Here is a 13,514-nt window from a genome sequence, read left to right as displayed (position 1 = left end):
TAAGAAGACGAACTTTCTACAATGCAAATTACGCCAGGATAACGAGCTTTTGAGCTTTTCAGAAATACGGTGGAAAACCTACAACATACACGCGTTGAGTTATGTCGAGTTATGTTGTTCGCGTTTACGACGACATTTATTTATTATATTATTTAGATTGCTAAATTTATCTTTTTCTAACCCATGGTGCAAAGGGCACTGCATGAAATAGCTGTAAACATATTCATAAATCTCAAACAGATTATCAATTCAATCCAGAGTATCCCTGCCTATCGCTATCATTCTCCTTTTCTACCTACTATTCTATTCTCAATTCTTCTAACCGTGTCCTATGCACCCAATGGTGCATAGGGCACTGCATCATATTGACGCAGTGTTATTCTGATGTTACTTACGTGAAGACAAGGTAATCGCTCCTGCGCTTCAGGAACCAGTCCAGGGCAATATTAAATAAATTTTATATCGTAAAATCATTAATATTTCTTTTCACCCCCCCTGGGAATCGAAACCCGGGACCTCCAGCACGGTAGTAAAACACGCTAACCATTACACCACGGAGTTGGACCTTTCGGAAGTGGTATTTTTTCTATTACTGAGTGAAAGCCATTACCGAGGGAAAGCCAAAGTATAAAGTAAATATTTTAAATAAACTAGTTTCCTTGTGGTGGTTAGGGACCGTCGGTAAGCGCTAAACAAATAATAATAGTGCAGTGTGATAGGCCAGCAGCCAGCTCGGCCGTCCAGCATGTCGCCCTGTGGCAACACGCAACCGGAATATGCGGTCACACACTCCTAGCATATATAAGTATACTGCAGCTAAAAGTAAGTAACTAAGCGTAAAAACAATCTGGTAGCAATTATCTTACCCCAACGATTTACTATAGTAGCAGCGAACCGCACAAATTAATAATAATAATTAAAATAAAAATTATAATTTTTTTTATTCCAGCTTGACTAAGTGGTGGGTGCCATGCTTAGTCTGCCATATATGTTTTACAACATTGTTTTATAAAATGAAATTAAAATTACTATAATAAACAAATTATTAAAAAAATAAAGAAAAGAAACAGCGTAAGAAAAAATAAAGTAATTTTTTGTAAAATTTAGTGTAAAATAACTAATATTTATATTAATCCCTTGGGAATCGAACCCGGGACCTCCAGCGCGGTAGCTAAACACGCTATTTATTAAACCATGGAGGCGGGGTACAAAAAATACAAATAAGGAAAAACAAGTCACGGAGCAGCCCAGTTAATAAACTAATAAAAAGGATCCAAATGTTTTATGTTTTTGAGGGGAGTACGAGGGGGAGGGGGGCACAAACAGAAGCGGGTAGATCATTAAATATTGAATTGTAATCTTCGGTCAGGGGGCGGGTCTGTTTGTCAAGTCACGCAGTATATAGGGCAAAGGGCGCGGGTAATACAGGTAGGCCACTGCGTTACGTCACGCGCCGGAAGTGACGCCGTAACTCCTCGCCGACCTTCCGACGGCAGGAAGGAATCTCATCTGCATAAAGGCGGGCGCGGGGGTCCGAGACCCTTTTTTAAATCAAAACTAGTTCAAAAACGATATATCTCGAGTACAAATGATAAATAGAAAAAAAGCGGTGCAGTTTGTTATAAAAAAAATCGTATTATTAAAAAAAATATATCTTCGAATCCTGAACCGCACGCGATGGTGCATAGGACACTGCCATATAAGAGCTAGCTTGATCTAGCTAGCAATGTTAGCCTGAGCTAGTAGTGTTAGCTTGATCATTAACACATGAAGGAAAGGTGATCAAAGGTGACAAAAAATAAAATATGTATGTGCAATTAATTACGGAAACCCTTAAAATGAGAAAAAATGCTTTTGATTTCAAGCTGGTTTTAAAATAAATTATTTAGTCGGTTATAATATTTAAAAATCTTCCTCAAATGATATAAGATCGTGTATTTTATCGTTTTATTTTAATGATGTAAGATCGTTAATTTTTCTCTTTTTTACCCAACAATTTATTGACTTAGATTTTTTTCTAAGACCTTAGTGTAACTGGATTTTTATTGATTACTACGATATAACATTTTATATCTATATACGTATGTGTGTAGTATTTCAAAGGGCGTTTATAAAATATTTTTAGTCAACTCGAAGAATTTTCCATTTCCTACCCACAAATTCGGACAATCGTTCACCCAGTTCTGAATAAGTGCAGAATGTTACACAGTGGATAAAGTGGCCGTTTAAACTGGTCAATGACAAATCGTAAGCCCTGTAAATACATACTTTAATTTTTCCACATCAATAAGCATCTTTGTCTATGAACTACGACAATTTTAGAAATTAATTTCAGAATAATCCAACTCATTAACATTTCTATGCTTACAACTTTTTGGACGAAGAACAACAATGTTAAATAATTATACGGAAGCTTTAAGTTTCCGGGTTTGAAATATTGTCTATTGGAAGTGTTCGTATTTTAGCAGTAATTTGCCGAAATAGGTATTTATAAATTCTTAGGTTTAGAAATAATACATGGTTTTGATTACGGAGCAAGTCGCGGAGGTCATACACGGACGCCATCGCCACTGTGACCCATGCATATAACATGAGCACTGTGAACACGAACATATTTACATACAAACGTAACTATTCTACTTCTTATAACGTACGTACATATGTATTCTAGTGTAACACAGGGTGTCCTGTTCTGCATTCTTTATAATCAATAAACCGCTACAGCACGCCAAGAAAACGTCTGCAAATAAATCTGACTGGACAAATAAATGCCTTGACATGACAAGACGAAATGATAAAAACTTTTCCTTGAAATGTCTGTACCATTTTCTCCGCTCATTCTTTATCATTCTTCTTCTTCTTCTTGATCGATCGTTCACTCCAGACGACCAGTCGTCTGACAACAAAATATAAAAGAATGGCAAAGGAAGATGGTTCTTCGTAAGATTTTACTAAATATTGTTTTTGCAATGAAAACATCCAATAAGTTTTATTATAATGTATATTACAAAAGAAATCTCGTGTATATAGACTATTGAACATTTACATTTTGACAAAACATACGCCGCGGCGTAGTCGGGTAGACGTTCGACTGCGAAACTGGCATTGCGGGTTCGATTCCCGCCAATCGCAAAATGAATTCAAGAAATATTATTTTTCAATTGGTCTGGGTAATGTATTTTTCCCTTTCCTTACTATCCTACCTGCAGTCGAGCCTAGAAATCAGAGGCTTTGTGGGTTATTCCTTAAAAATACCATTAGACATTAATATATACATATTATATATGAGATTCAAAAATTTAAGGAGTGTAGATTTTAATTATTATTCAATTAGTATTCAATTATGGGTAATCATAGATGAAAAAGAATTTGGAAGTCTGAGTATATCCAGGCCTTTATGACCCGTCATAGGCTGGTTGAAGAAATCATTTATACACATGTAACATTCATCATTCTACCCATTATTGAAAACTACACTCCTCAAATTTTTTGAACTCATATATATGTATGTACATATGTAAGTACTATATATTCGTATAATATCTAATGCAGCAGACAAATGGTCATAAAGGTTCATATATTTGCTAAGTTAGTTCACGATAAATGATCAAGGCGTTGTGGTACATTCGAAAACCTTAATATGCAATTAGGTCAACTGGAATTTAATTTAAATAAGGCTGTTTCCGCTTCATGTTCAAATGCAAATAGTAGAAAAACAACTAAACGTTTCAATAAATTCAATTTATAAATAATGTGCATGAATCAGTTACAGCAAAAAATGTTGACGGCGATAGCACAGCCCATATTTCACTTTTCTCCGGAATTTAAATTGTAAATGGATTGCTACAAAACACCGAGAAGGTCGCCCATTACGAAATTCCGAGTATCAACGTTTTTGTCTATATTATGACTAATTTTGTAATTCCTAGTTTCATTTCCCCATTTGTTTACAGACTGAGTGTGCACGTAACGCCGCATGCACGGGTATAGAACCTTGTTATTCGTATTCACGAATCCTGTTCAAATTTGACCTTATTTTGAAAACCGGTGAAGCCAATCCACGCTTTTTCTTCGAAATAAATATGTGATTTTGAAAAGAAAAGAGTTATTGAAAGGTATTGAGTAAATGTTTAAAATATGATGAATATAATAGAAAAAAAAATATAAATATATTTTCTTAATATATAGTATATTCTTTAAAAACTCAAATTCCAATATACGAGTATACCAAAAAAATTAAGCGCGGAAAGACGTCTAACCCCTAGTGCGGCCGATTGCGTTCTGAACTTGAACGTTCTAGATCTCTGCCTTAATATTTACTTGTTCCTACCCTCATTCAATTAAAACCTGCTTTGCTATTGGTTTTTGACCCATTGGAGTCCTCCAAACTCAGCCTAGTGGCCACCATTCCCGAGCCTGAACAGTTACCTTCTACTTATGCTACGTTTTCTTCTGTATGGCGTCTGAGAATCAGCTCAAGTATAATGCTTGTCTAATCGTAGCACGTGACCAAGATATCCTACTTTCCGACTGATGTCACTACATTTCTCCTAGAGCCAACCCTTTGGACAAATTCAGCAATAATTTTCATTACTGCTACGAATTTTAAATCTCGCTTTTGATTATTTGCCCATATTTTAATTATTTGCTGATAATTTTGACATCTCAACATAGACGAAGGAGAATAAAGAATCTTGGGTGTTTACAGGGCTTATGACCTGTCACAGGCTGGTTAAGTAATTACTTTACACAAGTGTACTATTCACCATTCTACTCACGCTACTCAAATTTTGGACACACCCAAAAATGTGAATTTGAAAGTTGGATGGCATATATAGCTTCATATCAATAAACCTGACAATATACATATCTTATATACAAAAGATTTATTGAAAATAAAAAAGATTACCGGTCGAAATTGTAAAATATATAATATATGTATTATACGATGAGAAAAGTATTATTCCCCAATCACACGTTCATATACGTGTGATGTTAATAACCTGACGACGGAATATCCATTTCAAAGTTCATTATAAAGATGGCGACGTGTAGTAGTCAGTACCTCTCCAATAATAACTTTTCTCTGATGAGAAATACATAAATATTTTCCGTAATAAAATGAGAATGTCACTACTATTATGATATGCACGTGATAATGCCTTTATTTGAAACGTGCGGGAGAGTTTCGGATCTCATAAGCCATTATCTGCGCCCCACTACGAACTAAATATTCTTCTCGCGAATACACGAGGAATAATAAAGCTTTGAAACTTATCGCGCTTTAGATTGAAACGTGTTGAAAAATTATTGAAATATCGTTCAAATGCAATATCCCTCGGGCTCTTTATACATTTTTAAAAAATATATTCAATCAACTCCACACTATTTCTTAAATGAAAATAATTTTAGAGGTTATTTTTCAATGTATTTTTATTCAGTAATTAATTCTCCGTTACCCAGATATAGAAAAAAGCAATAAATTGTGTTTATTAAATGCGGCAGTTTATTTATAATCGTTAAAGGGTCATAGATAGTCTAAAAATAAAATACAAGGGCTCTATAGGTTCAACTTATGACGGCTAAAACGGTAATTGCTCGTTAAAAAAGTGTAAAAACTTTTTTCTTACATAAGTATACACCTAAACACACACATACACATTTAGCAATTCAAATAAATTTTAAAATTAAGAGTCGATATATCGATATAATTTGGGCCGTGTTTACAGAAATTAAATAAAAATAATTGTATCAAGCTTAAAAATCCTCTTATTTAAAAATATTTTGTTATTTTTATGCTTTTGATATAATTTTAATTAATATTTAACTAACTAACCATCACGCCGCTTCCCCGTAGGGGTACCACTCTGTCCTTGCAAACATTCTTCGCCTCTTCCGCGTTCATGCATCTCCTCATATATACCCGCCGATTGTTACGACTCCTAAGCTGACCACTTTCAAGTATTTGGCATACCTGATCGTGCCATGTTTTTCTCGGTCTTCCTCTGCTTCTTTTCCCGCTAACATTTGCCTCATAAATTTGTTTTACCGTTCTTTCCTCACTCATTCGTTCTACATGTCCAAACCATCTCAACATATTAATATTTAATATTTATATTTTAATCATAATTAATATTTTAATGAAAAAAAAACGTTTTATATTAATTTCTTAATACAGATACATACACTTATATGTACAATATATAATAGAACACTTAAAGAGCATTACATACGCAAACCTACGCATATGTATGTATTTTTAAGTTCTTTGAGTTACATGTGTGGTACTTGGCTGCCCAATAGGTTATAGGGTTTATATTTTTATAAATCTACACTTCGTTTACTGTTAGTGTCGATACTCAAGTTGTATGTGTTTATGTATAAACTAGGAAAATAAACATCCCATCTACAGCAAAATCAATAAGTTGTAGAGATAGAGCGTAGAGTCACTACCCTTACCGGTAACTAGCCACGCTTTAGTGGAAATTCTAACAATTCTCTATCAAGGGTATTTCGTAGTAACTATAATTACCTATAAACTATAATTAAAGGATTCGTACAAGATAGAAGTGTACTCACTTACGCTAGAATTATGTAGTACGGGAACCGCGAGTGTCCTAGCCATTACCGATATTCTCCTATTTCTCATCCCTATGGAACCTACAATTCCATTTCTCGTCATTTTCAAACAAAAGTTTGAAAATTATGCGGAACGCATTGAAGCATATGTCACAATAGATTTTAAGAAATAGTGGTATGGTATTACCATATAAAACTTAAATTGAAAATGGATAAATATTTTGTGTGAAGATACTATAACATTCGTATTTATAAAATACATTTGAATATTATTAAAGTTTTTTTTTTGTTTTCGGACCTTTAGGAAAAAACGTTTCTTAAAAAATAATAAAGTTAACGAAATATCTGAATGGCCAGTTACTGTAAAGTTCACCCCACATAACGTGAATTGATGGACGCAATAAGCACTGCTGATAGAAAACAAACATGACACCCCGAATAATATGTGCCTACCTAGAATACTGCTCACATATGTACCCGAGTTGACTAACTGATTTAAAACAATGTATTTTTTATGATTTAAAACTACCCCTTTACCCCCAAAAATATTTTCTTCGCCTTCCCCACACATTGAGAATAACTGACTCGAGAATATTTTAGACAGAGCGTCCTTGTGGTATTTTACGAAATTGGGAATTCTACTACATAACATAAATAATTCCTATAATTTATACGGGACGTGGTTAGACAAAGGAGAGAATGAAGAATACATAAACGGTCATGCACACGGAGAAACAACAGGCGGTGAACGACTTCCAATTTGCGATGCGTCTCGAACCCTCCCCTAGCAGCCGCCTTCCCGGGCGACGGGAGATTGACGAATAGCTAGCAAAAGATACCATCGTCTGGAAACTAGCCGAAGAAAAGTAAATCAAGAAAAGAAGAGAGTTTTAAGGAAACACTAAGCTATGAAACATGTATCGCGCTTCCCTTTTTTATGAAAGAAGACGGAAGTCTGAACATCCCAGGGCACACGACCCGGCATTTGGCTGGCTTAAGCGATCACTTTATACACTTCCACCCTTCCGCCAATGTGTTGAATATCTATATTGCATTAATTCTTGAAACGTCTTGGAAGCTCAGACTTCCATCTTCTTTCATAAAAAAGAAAGAATTTTACATGTTTCGTATCAAGTTGAGACACCTTTAAAATTGATATCTTCTCCGTAGGATGAATAATCCAATGTCCGATATAACAAATAATACGAATATTGAAATGTTAAGCGTTAACAGAGTGTTAGAATATTTTAATATGAATATGACGCGCTTTTGGAAAGGATTTTAAGAAAGATATTATAAATTCATGACACTCAAAATAAAATAGCTCGGGATAAAGAGAAATGAGCTATTTTTATTTTTGAGTGAGTCCTTGTAACAAATGATTGTACAATCGATTGTTAGAAAATATCTATTTTATTTATTGTTTCGGCATTAACTTTGTAGTAAGACATGTTACAATGATTAAAGAAAACACTTGTTTTTTACCACTTGAGTAAAAACTTTAAACTCAAGTGGTAAAAAACAAGTGTTTTCTTTAATCATTGTAAAAAATATCTAGGTCAAAATAAATATATATTGTAGCCTAAAATTTATTTATAAATAACTTATGTCGCAAACTTTGCAAACAACATAATCCTTATTGTTCTCTATTCGTTATGTATGTGACTTTATCTGAAATAGTGTCCAATGTCAAATATGCAATAAATCTCGGATATGTCAGTTGGAATAACACTCTGCTGAAATAAAAACCTTGAAAATCATAAATAATGCGTCTCGAATAAAACCGCTCCTTTTTCAGAACTACTTTATCATTATATTCAAATGTCGGATTTGGTTTTTGGTGAGGAAGAACATACGAGATATGTAATGACGAAGTGAACGTTATATCTCTTATCAAAGATGTCTTTCTGATAAAAATGTTGAATAAACTTTTTATGATTAGAAAAAATGTAAAAATAATAAAATTAAAATAACTTAAATAATAAAATATTACTTTGGCATATAGCTCAGAAAAAGCCTAGTACACATCTATGAGTAATATCAATATGATAGGTCCGCCTCTGTGGTTAGCGTGTTTACCTACCGTGCTGGAGATCCTGGGTTTTCAATTCCCAAGGAGGAAAGGGTGAAAATAAATATCGGTGATTATAAGAGTGAGTGCCAAACTACGATGTAACAATTAAAAATATAGTTATTTTTCATTAAAAATATTTTGATATAATATCAAGGCTTTGTAAATAAACCATCATCGCTTTTTTGGAATTAATTATTGTTTGTATTAATTAGAACTTATTATATAATAGGTATGTAGATTGATCGTTTTATTTCTTTAATAAAAGATGTTATTCATATTCCAACCACTCAAATTTACCCCAGGATACAAAACATTTTACGTTATTTTGACATCGATTATAAAATATATACCGTTTGGCATATAAGTACAGTGTTAGCTCCGGAAAATCTGAGCTTCCAATTTCCCGTCCGGAAGTGAGCAAGTTATTTTCGTTAGCAAGAAGTATCGATTTTAATAAAATAAAAAAAATACATCTCTCGAGACTCTCTCCGTGCTCGCTTTGAGCACACTTCAAAAACAAATTTAAAATAAAATAAAAACACAGAAAAATATTTAGTTATTCAAATTAACCATTCGTCTCTGAACTTTTGAAACTTTTTCTAACAATGCCCTCGAATATATAATTCAATTTTAGAAAAATCATTTTTAACCTTCACGATCCAGTGAGTCTGCTTCCACAGTGTAGTGGTTAGCAAATTTACCCTTTGTGAATAAAACATGTGGGATTTAATGTATTACCCAGGATTAGTACCTACCTACTACCTTACGTTTACGGAATTTAATCCCAAAACTCTTAATTACATGACGCGGTTAGCTATGTATCGTTTGACGTAGAAAAGAGACAAAATATAATTAGCAACTATCTTAGTTGTTAATTATAATTAGTTGATGATAATGCTATTTAAAGATAAACATCATGAAAACGCCGAGAAAAGCAGAGAAGCATGTGCGAAGATACATAAAGGAACGGCAAAACAACCCAACAAACCTCCTTATCATTTGTCGTTCACTTTGTGTAATACCACTTACCACTACACCACCACAAAAAAAACACTACTTCGTGGTGTGGCATTACACAAAGTGAACGATGAACGATAAGGAGAGTGTTATATTACCATACCACAAAGTTAAAAATGCTTTTAATATACAAAATATAACATAACAAATACTATCAGTTATGAAGAAACAGATGGTGACTAAAGAAATGGCGAACTTACATTACTTTGAGACTAACTGTATGAGTACATACATGTCCTGACACGTTTGAGGTCACAAAAAGTAATAGAATATCTAAACAATATAGTATACAAGAGTATAGTTAGAATATACAAAACATGCGTGAAACCAATGATGCGGTGCAGACAAGAACCGACACAACCAGAACCAAAAACCAACTCAGAACATCGGAAATGAAAGTATAAAGGGTTATCACTGGGAGGACGCTCAGAGACACAATTTGAAACGAAGATATTGGGCGGACTTATGATACCGAAGACATCGTGCGATGGAGTAGAGAAAGAAGAAAAATTTGGAGAGACCAGCAACAGAATGTATGAATCAAGGGTCCCATACATTACGACTAACGAGATACCACCGGCACCGGGTCACCGCCTTCCCCGAAGACCATCAAAGAGATAGAAGGATAGCTGTGCGTCAACATAACAGGAGGAGTCACTTTCTTGAAAAAAAAACAGATCTTCAGATCTAATATAAGAAGGAAGAAGAACTTAGGTACATAAAGTTATATCGTCCCCTCGTAGTGTACAGGTTAGCGCGATTTTCGCACCCGTGAGTTCCTCGACTCCCGACAGAGAAAAGGTTGAACGAGTTACGTTACCTGCGTAAATGTAACGCCTATCCGTCATGACTGAATAAGAAAATATGTTGAATAATAAAAAACACTCGGAGGGTGTAACATGATTACTACAGCAATACTATATGTCCTGTGCAATGACAAAGACAATAAACTAATTTAAAAGACAATAAACGAATGGAAATGATTAGAACATATTGCGTATTTGACTAGACAATGAGTTTTTAATTTACGTAGTACAGTAGGATTTTTTTACCAATAAATAAGGATTGTTATTTGTGTTTTTTATATATTTGAATTGTCGCTTTTAAAAACAATATCGAAAGTTTGGCCAATGGCACGGCACGCTTCTGTTAGCACTACGCGAAGAGGCGACGCTTTGTCGCTACAATATAAAATATTAATAAAAATGTCGCCGGGGTTTATTTTTAAATTGCCGTTACACGAAACACACGCGCCTTATGAAACATAGAACAATTAAATACTACGAATAAAACAAACCAGAAATATTTGGCAAAAGATCGCGTTCCCAAAATCTTGGACATGAAAAGTGTCGACTTTGTGCGGGATATTGTTGCGAGAATTTCGGCCGCGCTGTCTGCAAGTGAGTTTTATAAATTAAACGTATTCTGAATTGCGGAAACTTTATTTTAGTCTCGATAATGGTTATAATATACGCCGTTTACTGCAGTATATCGCTTCGATAATTGCACGTAATAAAAATAAAACACAGACCTTTGACGAGACACTCCGAATCGGACACAACACAACATTTGGGTAACAAAAGAAAATCGGCCGCGGGGGAGTTACACACTCGTAAAACCAGCGAAATTTCTACCGGTTTATTTGATCATTTTACCGGGGAAATAAATATACCCAAAACCGCCATGACGACAGTTACACAAACGACGCTATTTCGGTTCACTCATACACAACAACACTAATTTGAAATTGGGAAGGAGCGCGCGTCGGACAACGACCGACCCCGACCGGAGACTTCTGCAAACTGTTTTCAATTTCAATCAAAGCGCCAAGCGAGAGCGCAGCAGGAATTCCAAATCCATAGACAAACGGGCGAGCTTACGAGAGAAAAGAGTTTTCCACGGAAATCGTCGTGGTTTTCAAAAGTGGTCAACTGTCGAGCGGTCGCATTAGCGGCGCGGTTTCACCGCTACGTACATTTTTGCCTCGTGGCAGCCTACGCCTACCTAATATTTATTCCAACCCCCGTACCTGTGTGTTCATTTCTAAGCTTGTGTGTAGGGCTCATTGTCGCGCGAAGGGATTTGCGCGAAGTAAGGAAATCGCGGCGCGCCGTACGAGCGCCGCGCAGGGCAGAAAATGTCGGCAAATTTTGTGCACGCATGTTGCCATACCGCGAAAAGTATTCCGCCGAGTTTAAATTAATAATTTCATTCGGGACTCGGCACCGAACTCGGCCCCACTCAAGGCTGATTGTGCGTGTTTTTAAGCCCCCATAAAATAAAATGCGTATTTTTGTGGCCAACGTTTCGCGTTTATGAGCCTTTTTTACGAACTTCACACATACTAAATAAAGTTCAATTATTTTTGTGCTAGGCAACCCATTATTTTCAATGATTTTAACAAAAAACCCTGTCGTATTATACGCGCATTATTATACCTATTTTTTCATACAATTTAATTATTTCGACACCTTTGTATTCGTTTTTTTACTGGTCTTGAGTGAGCAAAAATGGATGAATATGGATTTTTCAAAATCTTTTATATAAATATAAATATATATATATATATATATTTATATATATATTTATATATATATATATATATATATATATATATATATATATATATATATATATATATATATATATGTATATATGTATATATATATATATATGTATATATACATATATATACATATCTTTGTATATTTATCTATATTTAGTACATGTCAGTAAATCATATTAATAAAAAATGAATTCTTTTACACCTATTTTCATACCGAGCAAATTAAAAGATTGTTATTTAGGATTTATTTATTTATTAGACCGTTTGTAACTACCCTTCAACTAAATACAAAAACTATTCAGTTAATCATTTAAATGTGGTCACGCTTTTTAATTTGAATCTCATTATTAATATTAAATACAAATAAAAAGATTGGATAAATCAAAGTGTATAATAACCTTCTCGGGTAAACAAGGGAAAAAACTAGTTATTACCGCTAAGCGAATACATAATTATTTCCAACAACAGCTTCGCGATCGCTTTTAAGTGCTCCGTTCCACGAATAGCCGAATATACACATAAAAGTACATAATAACAAAAAGCGAACATCGTGGAAATCACGATACCATTTTACTTTGCGTGCGAGCTACATTCGCCTCAATTTGGGGAAAGTGTTTTCGCTATAGCCACACTGACCGGTGGGTACAAATTGCCACCTAACTAGGTAGGGCCTCGACCGATCGAATCGACTGCGCGCGCAGCTCACCAATATGAAAAGAAATGCAGTATACATTTGAATATGTGAGAACGGTTTCGACAACCTCTTCGGCTTTTATGTGCTCCTGGTACTCGAGTATTCGAGAAAAGGGTTGAAATTGGATTGAACTACGGGATAAGCAAAAATTTTCCAGTCCGGATTTATGTATTCGGAATTTTCCGCCCACTGTTGGAAGCAAACTTTTGTCCGTAACTTTTTCTTGTCCATAAAATATTCCATATTCTTCTTTTACAACCCTTGAAGAAAATAAAAGATAAACCAATTTCAGATATTCCTCAGAACTCTTCAAAAATGCAGAGTAAGTTTTCAAACATTAATCAAATCCGGTATTTATGTATTTAAAATTGATAAATGGCGTTTCTGCATTTTAAAAAATAATATTTTTTAATGCAGAAATGTATGTTTTTAGAGTATTTGGAATCTACAAACTGTATATGCTGCTAGTTCCTTCGTATCATCCGAGTCAGTCCCGCGTCCTGTAGTTCAGACGAAAACTGTCGACTCAATCAGCAGTTGACGTAGGTCACGGAAACATGATCCATTGTAAAAGAGGCGCACTA

The 13,514-nt window shown here is 34.5% G+C and overlaps 1 protein-coding gene across 1 annotated transcript in view; it reads right to left on the bottom strand.

The window, feature by feature from the left end:
- The window catches only part of sei (potassium voltage-gated channel seizure), a 104,321-nt gene extending 92,847 nt beyond the window's left edge, over positions 1-11,474 (bottom strand). Inside the window, exon 1 of the mRNA XM_088271397.1 lies at positions 11,202-11,474. The gene's annotated coding sequence lies outside the window, so the exon portion shown is untranslated. The remainder of the gene's footprint in view (positions 1-11,201) is intronic.
- Positions 11,475-13,514: the final 2,040 nt, after the last annotated feature.

Source organism: Brachycentrus maculatus, unplaced genomic scaffold (genome assembly GCF_059751285.1).
Source record: "Brachycentrus maculatus isolate JH-2025_06_01 unplaced genomic scaffold, ASM5975128v1 h1tg000440l, whole genome shotgun sequence".
Lineage (NCBI taxonomy): Eukaryota > Metazoa > Arthropoda > Insecta > Trichoptera > Brachycentridae > Brachycentrus > Brachycentrus maculatus.
This window is presented reverse-complemented; position numbering and strand designations above follow the sequence as displayed.